The sequence below is a fragment of the Alligator mississippiensis genome, chromosome 11, assembly GCF_030867095.1.
Source record: "Alligator mississippiensis isolate rAllMis1 chromosome 11, rAllMis1, whole genome shotgun sequence".
In the NCBI taxonomy this organism is placed as follows: Eukaryota; Metazoa; Chordata; order Crocodylia; family Alligatoridae; genus Alligator; species Alligator mississippiensis.
The window spans coordinates 61814834-61831253 of record NC_081834.1 but is presented as its reverse complement, the minus strand read 5'-3'; the positions used below and the strand labels follow the sequence as shown (position 1 = coordinate 61831253).

At 54.9% G+C, this 16420-nt stretch overlaps 2 non-coding genes across 2 annotated transcripts; both read right to left on the bottom strand.

The window, feature by feature from the left end:
• Window positions 1-12924: 12924 nt before the first annotated feature.
• Window positions 12925-12997, bottom strand: TRNAR-UCU (transfer RNA arginine (anticodon UCU)). Its single transcript has one exon. It is a non-coding gene; the product is annotated as a tRNA-Arg (tRNA).
• A 2442-nt stretch (window positions 12998-15439) lies between these two features.
• TRNAT-UGU (transfer RNA threonine (anticodon UGU)) lies at window positions 15440-15513 on the bottom strand. The gene has a single exon. It is a non-coding gene; the product is annotated as a tRNA-Thr (tRNA).
• Between the last annotated feature and the right edge of the window lie 907 nt (window positions 15514-16420).

Sequence of the window (16420 nt, the reverse complement as noted above, 5' to 3'; positions counted from 1 at the left end):
TGGCTCTTTCATGACAGGGGGTGCTGTAGACCTAGCCTCCAGCATGCCCCACCCCAGAAGCAGCTGCATCTCAGCACTTGGTGCATAATCAACTCCCGATACAGCCTTCTTGAATCGTGTGGCTCAAACCAGGACACAGGACCCCAGGGGAGGCCTCAGCAATGCTGAACAGAGCAGGAGATTCATTGCATCTGTTGCTAATTGGCAATACCTCTGACATTTCAGTTGACTGAAGGTCACTGAGTGGCCTGTAGTTACCCGGGTCCTCCCTCCTGCCCTTCGTGTGGATGGGCACAGCATTGGCCCTCTTCCAGTCCTCAGGGACTTCTCCAGAGCGTCACGAGTTGTGGAAGAGTTTCACCAAGGGGTCCTCAGTGACTTTGGCCAGCTCCTTCAGCACTCTTGGATGAAGATCATCTGGTCCCACTGACCTGTCCATGTCTAATATTTTTAGTTGATCACACGCCAATTCTACAGCAATAGTAGGAAGGCAGTTATTCCTGCCGTGCTCATCCTGTACTCCACCTGGCGCTGTTTTCCCCTTGGTCCAGTGAAAGACCGAGGCGAAGTAGTCATTCAGGAGTTCAGCTTGCTCCTGGGTGCTGGTAACCAGCTCTCCTGTGTTGTTGAGCAATGGCCCCACACTCCCATTTATTTTCCTCCTGTTCCCCATATACCTAAAGAAGGACTTCTGGTTGTCCGTGATTTCTGTTGCTAATCTAAGTTTGGTCGCCACTTTAGCCTTTCTTATCTGTTCCCTACATATGCGGCCATCCTTGTTAAATGTTCTCGGATTAAAACAAATGCAAATTCTTCCCTGTGCAGGCTGCTTGTCTCACGCGCTGTGTCTGTGATTTGGGCGCCTTAGGAAACAGCGCTTCCCCTATTCCCCATTGACGTCCACTAATAAATGTATAGGCGGCCACAAGGTCTCCCCTCAGCCGTCTCTTGTGAAGGCTGAAGAGATTCAGCTCTCTCAACCTCCCCCCGTAGGGTCTATCACGATGGCCACTAATCATGCGAGTGGCCCTCCTCTGGACCTCTCCAGATTCCCCGCGTCCCTCTTGAAGCGCGGCGCCCAAAACTGGACGCAGTACTCCAACTGCGGCCTGAGCAGTACCACGTAGAGGGGGAGCATCGCCTCCCTTGAGCTATTAGTCATGCACCTGCTCATGCATGACAGGGTGCGATTGGCCTTGTGGATGGCCTCGTTACACTGCCAGCTCATGTTCATCTTGGAGTCAATTATGACTCCAAGATCCCTCTCTGCCTCCGAGCTGCTGAGAAGGACACTCCCCAACCTATAGGTGTGCTGGGGCTCCTTCCCAGGTGGAGTACCTTGCATTTATCTTTATTAAAATTGCATCCTATTTCTCTCTGCCCATTGATCCAACCTGTCCAGGTCGGCCTGAATCTGCTTCCTGCCCTCCGGTGTACTAACTTTCCCCTATAACTTGGTATCATCAGCCAACTTGGAGAGAGTGCTCTCCACACCCTCGTCCAAATCGCTGATGAAGATATTAAATAATACCGGTCCGACGACTGAACCCTGCAGGACCCCAGTGCCCACCTCCCTCCAGGCCGAGAAGGACCCATCCACCACCACTCTGGGTGCGGTCCATAGCCGTAGTTTCCTGGTGTAAGCGTCTTTCATATGGAGGCAAAGTTTGGGGAGCACTTCCTGAGGTCAAAGATTTAAACACTGTCAGCCCAACAAGCTTCATCTCACAATGTTTCCAAGTTTGTTGGGGAAGTCTGAGCAAGACCCTTCCAGCTCTGCACAAGTTCGGCAGAAATGCCAGTGTTTCCTCGGAGGTGATTGTAACTCGTACTGCCTACGGTGGTCTGTATGGAAAGGCTGACGTTTGAAACTTGCCATCTGGCCTGGTTTTACTTCTCCCCAGGGATGCTCGGGTTCAAAAAAAGAGCCATTTGATTTAAGAAAGTACGAAATATCTGGAAATGACCTGTGAGCCTGGACTGGAAAACTCTTCCTTGTGCGTACTCGAATGTACGCTCGTCTCTCTTGCCCCCCAAATGTCTCTGTGTGACATTTCGGAGGGAAGGGTGGTGACGAACATCTCGGGGAAATGGCTACAATAATTTACAGCCTTTTACCACCCGTGGGGGATAACGAGGGCCCTGAGTGCACGTGTCCCCTCCGCCCCTTGGTGGGAAGGACAGGAGGACTTGCACCGAGGTAACCCCTTTGGTCCCCCCTGCTCCGAAACCCCTCCTGTCCATCACCAACAGGCGCTCATCCACACGGTATCGTGCTCTTCACGGGAGCCGTCTTGGGTAGGGAATCCCCCCCGGGCGGCAGAAAATGGAAGACATTCCCAAGCCGCGCAGGGATCAGAGGGTCAGGCTGGAGCAAAAGGGCCAGCGGGGTGAACGCGGGTGCATGATAAAACACTGCGGGGTGAGACCTGCCGCGCGCAGGGCAGAGAAATCCCATTACTGGGGAGGGTTGTTCCTTCCTGGTGCCTGTCCAGGCAGCTGCTCAGCTTGCTGCCAAGTGCCCCCCGCCCCAAGATCCCCCAAACTCCTGGGGCTTTCTAAGCCGCGCCAGGGGAAAGGCCAGACTGGGAATGGGATGACAAGGTGTGTGGGGAGCACAGTGCCCACTTGGTGTTCCCACTGCGCTGCTCCACCACAACCTCTTGTGAAGTGACGACTTTTTGAGGTAGGATGTGTGTTATGTGGGCTGGCCTGGTGTGGGCATGGCAGGTGTGGCTGCTAACATTTCCCCACTTGCCTGGAGCCCAGAGCCCCCAAAACACACATATGCCCAGTGCATACACTTGCCCAACTTTCACCATTTGACAGTCTGGTTCCTAGGGAAGTCAGCAGAAGGACAGCCAGTGGTTCAGCCCTGAGTAACTCATGACAAGGCCAGGATTTGAACCCACACTTACAGAGCCCAAAAGATTAATAGCCTGTCGCCTTAACCACTCCACCACCTTGTCATTAGGTTCTGGAAGCTAATTTTTACCCAGAAGCCAGCCAAAGGTTAGTTGAAGTTTGGTGACTAATTAAAAATATGAGAGATGATGAAATGACAGCAAAAGTACATCCAATTACTGTTGATTGCTGTAGGCTTTTAAAGCAGCTTGATTATCCTATTGATCTCTGTCTAGTCATTGATAGAAAACGTTTTCTTTTTTTTACTTTAACTTTATAACTTAAATTAGTCGAAGGTGCGACTTGTGTTGAGTTTATACATTTCCTCTGCATGCCTCTTGTGTCTTGTTCTGAAACAACACATGTAAATCATTTGAATGAAGCCAAACCTTTGAAAAGACTTAAACTGTATTGTTTTGCAGACAGAAAGATTGTTGGGTTTTTTTGGCCTTTGGGAAGCAAAGCTGTGCTGTATTGCATGGTGATCCTGCAGTGAGGTGTATGAAAGAGAAACATATGGAGGCTTTTCCCCTAATTTTTAAAAGAAATGATCCAGTCATTCCTATTCCTCATCATAGAAACATTGGCCCTCAATCTTATCTTTCTGGTGCGTATTTCATGCGTTTGTGGTTACTCCTGCATTTCATGCAAAGGAGAGGAGACGCAAGCTCTACCGAGAGGTAACACGGTCACCGGTTACCTAAGGACTTTGGAAAGCTGAGCTTCGTTCCAGCCTCTGCCACAGCCTGCCCTGCTGACCTTGGGCACATCCTTTTGTCCCTCCGTGCCTCAGTGCGCTGACCGTGAGTGGGAATGATCCTTCTCTACCTCACGGGGAAGTTGTGAAGATACATCCACCGTAGGCTGTAAGGCACGTGGGTGCAATGGTAATGGGAGTCAGATGAGCTCCTAACATACAAAAGATAAAATGTTAATCCTTCTGTCCCCAGACTTCTACTTAAACTGAGTTTTTTCCAAGTTCGTAGTCAATGGCTGGACTCCTCATTTAAAATGTCATTCCAGTGTCCAAGCTCTGTGTTAGTCAACTATAAACTGGAATGAAAAACCAAAACAGCTGAGTTTGAACCAGTGGGCTGTAGTCCTGCTACAGGTGTCTAACCGAGATGCTCCTTTGAGATTCAATTCTTGCAAAGCCCGTCCTGCACTTACATACTCCGGTATTCTCAGTAAGCCTGTGACACTAGTTTTCCATGATGTGGATTTGAATTCTGCTTTTAAGCTCCGGTTGGATGAACACTGCGTGTCGGCAGAGGGCAGCCCTGTGACACCTCGGGGCATGGCAGCAGTGTAGGTAAAAACGAGTCATTGCTCCTGCGGGAAGCTAAGGGAGGATCAGGACTGAGAGATTGGGGAGAGAGTGGCCCGCCTGTGAGAAATGTGCCCCCACCAGTAATTGGGTGTTTCTGTCTTTGATAGATGTCGTGCCAGGAACATCGGTGGCATCCGCTCCAAATGCATCTGCAAACAGGTCCAGCTCATCGCTGCGTTCCCTGAAATCCGCACGTCTTTGTTTGAATTCGTCCAGCGGACGGCCGATCGGTGCAGAAAACTTGTCGTGGGTCACAGTCCCAGCACATCCCGGTATTGTGAGATGGGTGACATTCTTCTTATTCAACTGTTTCTGAAACAACTGCAGCTTGTGAATGAAGGCTTGGACGTGTGGATTGACTGTTTATCAGTAAATCTGCCCAAACCATCTTTCACAAATTCTCCATCGGACAGTGGTTTCCCTCTCTTCGCTATTGCCTCGGATATCAGGAGACGGATCGTGGTCGCTGCCTCCGACTTCTGCCTCGCAGCTCTGAAAGCAGACGGCTGCCCGGTCATGCTCCGTGTTAGAGACTTCACCCGAGCAAGTCTACTGCGCCCCACCGCACTGCCACATTTCTTTGTGTGTTTTGTAGAATAACGGCGCTCCACGTTGTACTCCTTGCCGACAGCCACTTTCTCTTGGCAAATCAGACACAGGATGTTCCCGTTTTGTTCAACAACACAAAAATCAGCGGTCCAACTATCCCTGAAAACTCGACATTCAGCATCAGTTTTCGTTTCCTCTGATTCGCCATTTTTTGAGCGTAGCGTAGGCCCTGTGGCTAATAGAGCCAAAATTAATTTTAGTCATAGAAAAACGAGTTTGGCAGAGACAGGTGAAGTTAAAAACAACTCACCAATTCAAAATCGCCATTTTATTACGATGTAGTGATACTGTGGTGTCGACATGGACCCCCACCCATCAGGTATAGTCATAATATGTACGGCACAGCCTGACACGTGCAGGTGCTGCCATCATATGCCAAGTGCACCTCAAATGCCGATGGGGAGTCAGGGCAGGACTAGGACTTTTGTCTCCTGGGGCCAGTCCCGGTGTCTGTGTGTCATGGCTGGGGCAGCCCAGCCATTACTGGGTTTGGGTCCCACATGGGCAGCGCTGTCAGCTAGCCCCACAGGCCAGTCAGTTATTATAACCCAAGACAAAGACCCCTTTACACCCTCTGTCCTGGGCCGGCCAGAGAGACCCTGCCTGTGCGGCCATACTGCCAGGTTCATGGTAGCTGCTGGTGGGCAGGGGCAGGCGGGGAGGGACCCACTCTGCATCCAGCCAGCCCCTGCCCCAGAGACCGAAGGGGAGAAATAAATGGCTTCATATCCCCATCCCTCGAGCAGAGCAGCCCCACGAGCTGGCGCTGCCCAAGGGGGGCCGGAGCGAGGTGGCCGCTGCACTGGAGCCCCTCATCTGTACGGGCCCGCTCACCGTGGTGCCCGGCCGCCCGCGGGGGCGATGAGCCCAGCCCCGAGGGGTGAGCAGCTCCCCTCCCTTCCCCCACCCGCCTGTCCCCAGCGAGGGACCTCGGGCCACGGAAAATGGCTTGGCGGCCCGCTGGCCGTGTGTTTGACAAGCCAGAGATATAGAATATATCTAATGTGTGTGTGACTGATGCTGCATCAATAAAGTTGCACTGTGTATTTATTTGGTCTGTAATTAGCAGGTAATTCTTATACCTTGCAATGGCTGTAATTTGGGATAAGTATGTGCTCTCCACCTAAGGTGGAGTCTCCATCTCTTGACATCTTCAAATCAGGATGGGATGTCTTTCTGGTAAACGTGCTTTAGTGAAACACAGGCGACTGAATTCGAGATAGGAGCGTCTGCTCGGGACAGCAGCCAGGGGAAGATGCCCCAAGTGGCGCTGCCCCGCGCTTCGGCTGCCCGGGGCACGCGCAGAAAAAACGTGAATTTCTGCCGCTGACTTCCGGCGGTGGGTGTGAGCTCGTGTCCTGGTGTGAGGACAGGGCAGACACGGCTCTTGGGGTGAATGTGATCTCTTTTATTGCACCAAATAAATAGGTGGGAAAATTCTTCTTTGCAGACTTTCAGGCACAAACTGCCTTGGTGAGGCTGAGGCCGCGTGTGCGGATGGTCTGTGCTGCTCCTGGGTGGAGCGGTGAAACAACACAGGCACACACAGCAGATATTTCACAGAAACCAACCTGGGGCCCAGCCTCTCCCCCAGGCTCGAAACAAGTCCCCAGCAGGACGTGGGCAAGCCGCAGGGGCTCGTCCAGCTCAGCGCTGCCCACAGTCCCCATGTCCTGCTTCCCCGAGGAGCAGGCAAGGACGAGCGGCATCACTGCTCCCCGAGGGAGAGCTCTGCTCATTCAGTGCCCAGGCGCTAGGACGGCCCAGGGAGGAGGGTGTGGGGGACTGGAGGCCTTGTCCTGCGTCAGGAAAATACTCCAGCAATGGAGAGAGAGATCCAGATTGCAAGACTTGGCAGCCAGGAGGAGCAGACATGAGAAAACTCCCAGCAAGCTGCGGACCGGCACAGTCTGTGAACTGCTCCTTTGTGGCCAGGATGCTTAGGAAATAAGGGGGTTATTGTTAACATGATGGGCAACTATGTCCTCATAATGCTAATAAATATGAGTGCTAACTACCAACTAACTATACTAATTTGAAAGAATACTAACTCTAATTCCTAGTACTGCTAATACTGCTGGCTATAGACATTAAAGAGAAACAATACAGATAATTGAATAAAAGGAACAAAAGACAAGTACGGCTACAATGAAATGCAACAGCCCACTAACTTGACTCTTCTCCCCGTCCTGATTCTGCTTCCTCCACGTCACCCATTTCCCTAAGTACCGCAGGGCTTTGGTCACCATCTCCTGGCAAACCAGGTTTAAAGCCCTCCTCGCTAGGTTAGCCAGCTTATCTGCAATGTGACCTTCCCTCCTGTGTCCGGTGGATCCCAAGTCTCCCCAACAATGCGTCTTCTGGAACAACATCCCATAGCTGAAGAAGCCAAAGGCCTGCTGGTGACACCACCTGCAAAGCCATGCACTGCTCTGCAAGATGCGTCCACTCCCTGTAAGGCCCTTCCCCTTGAGCTCAAGGATCAAGGACAAGACTACCTGAGCTCCTCACCCTTCAGCCTTGCACCCAGAGCCCGGGAGTCACTTGTGATCCTCTCAGGGTCTCCCTGGCAGCATCACTGGTGCCCGCAGGGATGAGCAGCGCGAGGGGCGGTAGGGGCAGCGTGGAGTCGTGGATGAGCACTGTGGAGTCAGAGCGCAGAGACAAAAGCAGAGCAGCAAGGAAGTGAACGGGCAATAAGGAGCAACCACTTTCACCTTGGCCACGAGGAGGAGGCTGAGTCCTAGCTCTGCCTCTTAAGGCTGCAGAGCCTGGGGCAGGTGGCCCTACCCATGGCTCAGCCTGCTCCGCAGGAGACCCCGTGCAGTCTGGCGACAGCACCTGGCTTGGACAGCCCCAAACCCCACTGCTGGGCCTGGCTGCCTGATCCCTTATGCCAAGACAGCGCCTGAATCCAACCCTGGGGCAAGGGGGCGCGAGTCCATCCAGCAGCCTTGTCGAATGGATGAGGACACGCATCTGTCTCCAAAATATGGTATCAAGAGGAAGTCCTACAAACCCTGAGCAGAAAGACAGCTCCATGCTTTCCTGCTCTCTGTCACCAGCCAAAGCCCCAACCCCAATCCCAGCATGAGCTTCTGCAGCAACCTCAGGCAGGAGACCCTGGGCAAGCTGCTGCCAGGCAGTAGCTGGGAAAGCCCCCAAGTACCCTGCGGAGGCCGACACCGCTGCTTTCCAAAATGTAAGCCTACGCGAGGGGGTCCAGGATTCATCCCACATCCACTCAGCAGAGACTGGGCAAACTGCTCGTGTCCTGGGAACAGCCCTCGGACAGCTCCCATTGCCAAGGGAAAAGAGCTTCAAACCTTCCTGTTCTCTGCCCAGCCTGAGCTCAGCTGTCTCCAGGAGCCCCCGGGCCGTGACCACAATATCTGCATCCCCAAACCTGGGGAAAGCCCAAAAGCCCACCACTGAGCTCAGCTGGGAGATCCCTCCCTGGCAACACGCACCCGGAGGAAGAGGAGCCCTCCACAGCCAAGCCTGACCCCACCGCTTTCAACCTACCAGACCCAACCCCGTGTGGGGGCCCAAGCTTCAGCCTCGTACGATTAGGATGGAGGAGGCTACCTACAGACGTCCTAAATAGCCCTCCAGGCATCCCACCAAGGCAGCTCTGAACTAACCCATTCCCTAACCCTAGCTCAGGCTACTCCAGCAGCCCCGTGCAGCACACTGCCAACTACCTGACTGAAGGGACCTGCTTGCAAAGGCCTCAAACCCCGGGGCAGAGCCCCACCAGGAGGTCCGGAGATCCCCAAAGTGCCCTGGAGCAAGAGGATCCCTCCAATACCCAAGCCTCACCCCGCTGTGAGGAGCGCTCCCAAACCCAGCCAAGGTGGGGGCCCAGGGACCCTCCCACATGAATTACCTGAGCCAAACCTACCTACCTGTGTCCAAAATACGACTCCAGGCGGCTGACCCATCCCCAGCACAAACACAGCTCAACGCTTCCCACTGTCTACCCCTGCCCATCGCTCCTGCTGCTCCAACAGTTCCCGGCACACGTGTGTGAGAAGCGTGAGCAGAGGAAGAGCTCGGCACTGCGGCACGGGGGGTGTAGCCCAGGAGTTAGTTGCCCAAAGCACAGGAGTAGTCCAGATCGGCTCCCCAAGGTGCTAGGTTTCGGAGGGGCCGGGGTGGGACTGGGTTGGAAGCCGTAGCCAAGTCAGGACAACCTGGGCTCAGACTGTGACCCAGACACAACGGCAGCCAAGGGCGAACCGGGAGCAGAAATGCAAACCCAGAGGCAAAGGGCAAACCAGCCTGAGGAGCAGGGAACGCCCCGGGTCTGCCTGGAGTCAGGGCCAGGAGGCAAAACCCGAGCAGGAGGGACGGGAAGGAGCCATGAGGAGCACGAACTCGCCTTGGCCTGGACGAGGAGACCGAGGCCTGGCTCTGGCTTTTACGGGCTGCAGAGGAGAGGCCGGGGCTGCTGCCTGTGGCTCCAGGGGACGGTGCCCGCACTGCCTCCCTGAGCCCAGCTGGCACCGCGGCCCTGCTGTGGACTGGCTGCAGGCGCCCCTTGTTCTGGGGATGCCGTGACCCCATCTCCTCATGGCGACTGGCTGGGCCCAGGGTTTTGGCTTAGCCCCATGTCATGAAGTGTCTTGGACGCCCCAAAACAACATCATTGACCCCAGCGGGGGGATTTCTACCTGCCAAAATATCCCAGCAGAAAGAAAAGTCTTTCTGCACTGCCAATGACAAGGAGAAAGGTGCCTCTAACCCTTTCCCTTTCTCTGCCCCTCACACCCACTCACACCTGGACCCCAGGCTGGAGACCTTGCCCCTGGGAGGGCATCAACCATAACCCATGCAGGCACCGGGCCCTGACTCTTACATGACAGGGGGTGCTGTAGACCTAGCCTCCAGCATGCCCCACCCCACAAGCAGCTGCATCTCAGCACTTGGTGAGGGGGCCCTTTCATAATCAACTCCCGATACAGCCTTCTTGAATCGTGTGGCCCAAACCAGGACATAGTTCCCCAGGGGAGGCCTCAGCAATGCTGAACAGAGCAGGAGAATCACTCCCCATGATTTGCAGGTGACATTCCTGTTAATGCAACCCAGGAGGCTGCTGGCTCTTTTTGCAACAAGAGCACAGGGCTGGCTGACACTCCGCTCAGGGTCCACTGTAACCCTTAGGCCCTCTGCAGCACTGCCGCCCAGCCAGTCACTGCCCAGTCTGTATTTGTGCATGCGGTTCCTCCATCCCAAGCGCAGGGCTTGCACTTGATTTCGCTGAACGTCACTGCAGAAGAGGTTCTGCCGCCGGGGCATGAGACATTCATGAGTGGTGCCTACTGCTTTCATGCCCAGGCCCATATTCCCTTCCTTAAAGGATAATCATTTCTTTGCTAATACTTGGGATTTCTTGGTTTCCCTTCCTGGAGCAGGGCTCTGGGGGCCACACTAGTGGGGGAATGGCAGGATCAAAAGCTCACATGTGACAGGACCAGAACACACTGTCATGCTTGGCCCTGTTGTGCCCCCCGTCCTACACCAGGCAAGAACAGCCCCTCACCCAGCTCTCATCCAGCCCCGAGAAGCAGCAGTTTTTGTGTTCTTGTGGAGGAGACGTCCGAGGAGGTGCAGACATTAGGTTTGGATGCTCTTTAATTAGGAAAACTGCAATCAAGCCTGCACAGCTGCGTCCACACAAGAACTGATGAAGGTGCCAGGCCAGAACAGTGCATGGGACAAGGGGGCGCTTGAGGCGGCAGCCTGTACCCACCACAGAGCAGGCGCAGGCAGGCTCCTGGGGGCCAGGACTGGAGCACAGACCTGCAAGCAATGAGGGCCCCTTCCAGGGGCATCGGGAACAGCTGCTGCTCCCTCTGCACCTGAAGGCTGCAGCCAAAGCCGTGGGGCAGACCAGCTCCTCGGTCTGTGGGCTGAGTGTGCGAGTCTGTCAGTCCAGTGGCGTGACCAGTGGGAGGCAAGTGCGAGCGAGCTCCAGGTGCAGGTTTAGAGGAGGCACCACAATGGCAGCTCCTGGGGAGCCCACACTGCCACAGCAGCAGCCACGGCAAAAGGACACTGAGTGGTGGCGGCAGCAGGAGCAAGGGCCTTTGAATCTCTAGAGAAGGCAAGAAATGCACACACGTGCATGCATGCATGTGCTCTCTCACACATACACGCACACACATGCAGACACTCTCTGGCATCTCTGCCCAGGGTAGAAAAGTTTTCAGTTTTGCCTCAGTGACACTCCAACGCCGTGAGGGGTTTGGGGAAAGGTGAGGATGGGATGGCAGTCCCTCTACCCATTCCCTCTCTTCTCCTCTCCATCACTCACATTGATGCTTCCTCCTGGTGACCATATGCAGAACGATGATCCCAGGGACCAGGACTGCCAGCACCCGCAGCAGGACAAGCCCCTTGGTGCGTCAGTAGGACAGCGATGGGGCACCTGGATAGCTCAGTACACGTGTAGGAGTTAGGTCAGCTTGGAAACAAAAACCATGGAGGCAGCTGAAGCTCAGGCTCCAAAGCACTTGGCTCAGGCCGGGCCAGGGGCAGCACGGGGACTCCCAGGTGCTCAGTCACCAAATCCCTGCCTACGCTGCTGCTGTGTTCGGGGTCTGTAGGGCACACCCAGTGCGCGTGCGGCTGACACGAGCAGCACTGAGGTCAGGACGGAGCACAGCACCCAGCACCCGCTAGGCAGCCGCAAGTGCAGGACGCGTGGGAACAGCAGGCTGGAAAGCAAAGAGTGTCCTTCTGCAGCCCAGCGATGTGGGCGCTCTGGGGGCTCCCTGCTAAGAGCAGCATTTCCACACTGTGTAATGGAAACAGTCCTGGCCTGACAGCCCGTGTGAGCCAGAAAGAGGCCCTGGCAGGCCCTCAGCATGACGACACTGGGCTGAAATCCCTACAGGTGCAGAGGGATGCCCACGGAGGTGGTGGAGGCGGTCAATGCTGGTCATGAGGAGGATGGAGAGAGAACTGGAGGGCAGCAAGCAGCAAGGGGGAGATTAAGATTATTTTGAAAAACAAATTAATTTTGTCACAATCTTTTCATGATTCATGTTTGCTTGCTTGCTTGAACCCTGGCTGCCTGGCACCTTGAATGGTGCATATCCTGGTGCAGGGCAGGACCACTCAGCTCGGCTGTGTCTGGTGCAGCTCCCAAACTCAGACGCTCCAAACAAGCTAAGGGTGCAGCAGAGGATTGTAGCCAGGACAAGCAGGGTCTGTAATGCCTCCTGACAAGTGCCCTGCCAAACGCACCCCCGTGAGGCTTGTACAAAAAGCATGTGGCCAAGTTGGAGAGAGTAAATGGCTGTGGGACCGGGGGGCAGGATTTGTAAGGAGAGGCTAAGGGAACTGGGTGTATTGAGTTAGGAAAAGAGAAGACTGAGAAGGGATTTGATAGCAGCCTTTACCTACCTGGTACGGTTAAGGGCTTGCAGACCAAGCCCTACGAGAAGAGACTAGGGCACCTGGACCTTTTCAGCCTCTGCAAGAGAAGGTTGAGAGGCGACCTTGTGGCTGCCTATAAGTTCATCACGGGGGCACAGAAGGGAATTGGTGAGGCTTTACTCACCAAGGCGCCCCCGGGGGTTACAAGAAATAATGGCCACAAGCTAGCAGAGAGCAGATTTAGATTAGACATTAGGAAGAACTTCCTCACAGTTCGAGTGGCCAAGGTCTGGAACGGGCTCCCAAGGGAGGTGGTGCTCTCCCCTCCCCTGGGGGTCTTCAAGAGGAGGTTGGATAAGCATCTAGCTGGGGTCATCTAGACCCAGCACTCTTTCCTGCCTATGCAGGGGGTCGGACTCGATGATCTCTTGAGGTCCCTTCTGACCCTGACATCTATGAATCTATACCTGCAGGGTGGTTTCAAGGAGCACAAAGCTGGACTGCTCTCAGTGGCCACAGATGAAAGAAGAAGGCACAAAAGGCTCAAAGTTGAGCAAGGGAGGGTTAAATTGGATGTTAGTAAAACCTCCCTCCTTATGAGGGTGGTGAAGCACTGGAACTGGTTACTTAGAAGAAGCCTGTGAACATATGTTCACTGCCTTCTCATCTGCACCTTGGTTAAAGATTAACAAGACCACCCCAGGAGGGACTTGAACCCACAATCCCTGGCTTAGAAAGCCAGTGCCCTATCCATTGGGCCACTGGGGTTTCTTGGTGCCCTTTTTCCCAAAGGATGGGCTTCCCTGCCTGCGCCCATGTGTTCTCAAAACAACGGTGGACAATGAATGCTTTTCTTCCGGCACTGCAGAAGGACTGCCATTTACTAGGTGAGACCACAGATCCCGCATCCAGCCTCCCGTGGCACACGGTGCTAGACAGCGGATGCTGAAAGGCAGAGCAAACCGGATCAGACCAGGGTATTTTGCACGGTTCCTCTTCCACTTGCAGCCTCCAGTGTTTAGGGTCTAGGATGCTGCGATTCAGAGGCTGTCTGCTCTAGAAGCAGCTCCTGGGTGGCACCATGCTGTGCTGGACGGCAACGCGCTTCTCTTCAACCCCAGAAGCCAGGTTCCTCTCCTGCTCGCTGGCCACCTGCTCCTGCTCGCCCACCTCTGCTGCTCACATGCCTCCCTCTCCTGCTCTGCTCCTGCCACCGGGTGCCAAGCCGGCAGGTTGGCCAGCCACTCCTCCATGACGGTGCCCAGCTGCCCAGCAGGAGGGTGCTGTCCTACGCCTGGTGCTGGTGGAGACGGTGCATTCAGAGGGTCTGGTCATCGGGACACCATTCCTCATGCTGCATCCCCGGTGGCAGCTGGTGCCTCTCCCCCACGCACAGCTGCTGGACCTGCAGAGCGAGCACACTGTGGACACTTGTACATGTGTCACTACGGCAGTGTTGTTCTTGCACCATGATGTAGTACTTCCTTCTGCAAGTGTTAAATCATGGCGCAGTAACAGCCCGTAGTATGCCGTTATGTGTGGCGCACTGTTATTTTTAGCAGAGTGCTACACCAGGGGAGCACGTCGCTGTGGTGACGTAGCTGTTGTTTATGTGTAGACACTTGCAGACGCTACATCACTGTAGTGTGTTGCTACGGCAACCTACTCTGGACCATCTCTTGTGCTCAGTGACCACCATTCGCAGCAGCCACGCAGCCTTCACTGCTCAGAGAAGAGCATTGGCCCTCCTGCCCTGGCAGAACTGCCGCTGCACCTCGGCATTGCCCCAAATCACCAGAACGTCTGTGGTCTCTTCTGCTGCCCAGTTGGGGCCAAGGACCGAGCATCTCAGGGGCAGGGAAGCTGCCATGTCCACGGGGTTCCTCTGCCAGGGACTTCAGGCAGATGCCCCACGAGGTCCCCACAGCAAGGCCAGGGGCTGGCTCCCGTGCTGGAGCCAGAACGTACCCGCACCACAGGGGCGCAATGCCCAGGGGCCAGGGAGCAAGCAGCAGAGCCTCCTTGCTCCAGCCGGGCCTGTGCAACACTGCTGCTGCCCAGACAGGCCCACCAAGGAAACCCCCACGAGCTGGAAGCAGGCAGAAGCTGGCCCCAGGGAGCTACAGCCAGGCAGGGGTGGCAGAGAAGCCATCCTTGCCCCGTTTGGAGGGAGTCTCAGCCAGGGTGCTCTCGCGAGCATTAAATCTAGTACCTGCTGGTGACTGTACATGAGCCAGGAGGCTGCTCACACGCGCTGTGATTACAGCCAGCTGCTGCGTCTCATGTAGCAGTGTCCCCGTGCTTCAAAATGGTGGCAGGGGCACTACAACTAAAGCTTGTTTGACGTATTGAAGTGTGGGGATGCTGATATATGAGACACTCCAGGTGCTTCAATTTGGGTGGCTTTTGGATCCACTTAAATTAAAGCACCTTCCCCCGCACCCTAGAGCATGTGCAAAAACTCTGTATCTTCAGGTATTAGAAAAATGCACATTTCACTAATCAAACGTGCATTAGCCTAGTGCATGGTTTTACGGCCGTGCTTTAATGCACATCAGATGAATGTAATGCTCATTAAAGCATCTCATGTAGAAGTACCCAGAGGGTCCAAAGGAGTTGCCCAGGCACCAGCAAGACTCAGCCTCTCGTTCAGTTTCTCTGTCTCTCGGCCCATTTCTAGATGATTTTTCTCCTCGGTGGTTTCCTACCCATCCTTGATCTTTGACCCATTAAATGCATTTGGAAAGTTCAAATCAAAAACCCTATTTCAGAAAGGATGCCCCTGGAATCTGGACTGCGGCGCTCGGCGCGGCTCCTGGGATCTAGTTTCCTTTCACTTGGGCCTGGCCCAGACAACCAAAGAGGACCTTTAAAACACGAGACAGTCTCTTGACAAGAAGAACAGCATTCAGAAACATGCATTTCCTATGATGAAAAGGGGTTTATATTGCACAGGCCTGCAGTTGCACATAGAAACAGGGAAGAGATCTCATGTTTTCTGATTTTGCCCCACTCTAAACACTGCACGTATCCTGCAGGAGAACCCATTTCTTGTTCATTAGAGACAGGTTTAGATGCTGTAGCAAGAAGAATGGTCTACCAAAGTCCCACGAAGTGGGAAGAAGGAGCCAGGGAGCTACATATTGACACCAGGACCAATCCTGCTCCAAAGGTAGGAAACTGGGGCTTTGCAGTGAGCTATGAAGAGATAGGCACTGCTGGGATTTGAACCCAGGCTCCCCTGTTTACAAGGCAGGTGCTTTAACCAACTAAGCCACAGCGCCCATAGGATTAGGGGTTGCGCCCCCCTCCACATCTCACACCAGTGAAGAGCTGGCAGTTGCACACCCGCTCCCAGCAGGTCCCAGCCGTCTCCTTTGTATCATTGGTTCCCTCCACACAGACCGCTGCCCAAGATGCACGTTCCTGAATCCAATGTCCAAGGCCCGGGCAGAGTCCACAGGAGTCCACGCGTGCTCCTGGTGTCATCCTCACGTCTGGTGCAAATGCCAGGGTGGCACTATTCAGTGACTTGATGAGAGACCAAGCGCTGGCTCCAACTTCACAGTAGCTCCAACTTCACAGGAGCGTGTCATCATCACAAAAGGCACCAGTAGCGTCCGCGCATGATTTGATAGTTTGATAAAATGATATGCCTGGTTCAGCAACAAAGGTTCAATCTGGTCATTGAGGCAGCTGCGTGGGTTAATCCTCACTCAAGCAAGCCACTGCAGGCAGCGTGGAGGCTGCAGGAGGCAGTGGCTGCAGCAATGCAGAGCCCGGCTCCCCCCACAACTGCTGCCTACCTGCTGGGGGCTCGGCTGGGGGTGAAGCCAGCTCCCCGCTGTTGGGCGTATTCCCGGGGAGCAAGAGGGACCCACACCTCTCAGATCTGTGTGAAACGGGGCTGGGCGCACCGTGGACCTGGGCGTTGGGTTGTGCCCCTGGCTGCAGCTGCGCGGGCAGGGAGTGCATCGCCAGGGCAGCGTGGAGCACGTGGTGGCAAGGAGCTTCCCCGTGCTTGGTGGATGCAGAGGCCCCGGGAGAGGGCAGCAGGAAAGGAGCCTGAACCTGCAGCAGGCAGCTGGCAGCACCCCTGCCCCCTGAGGCCGCACATTGTGGCCCCGACCCCACGCACTGCTCGGCTGGGCAGCAGCCCCCGCCTCAGCCCTGCCCAGCTCCCTGCCTCCC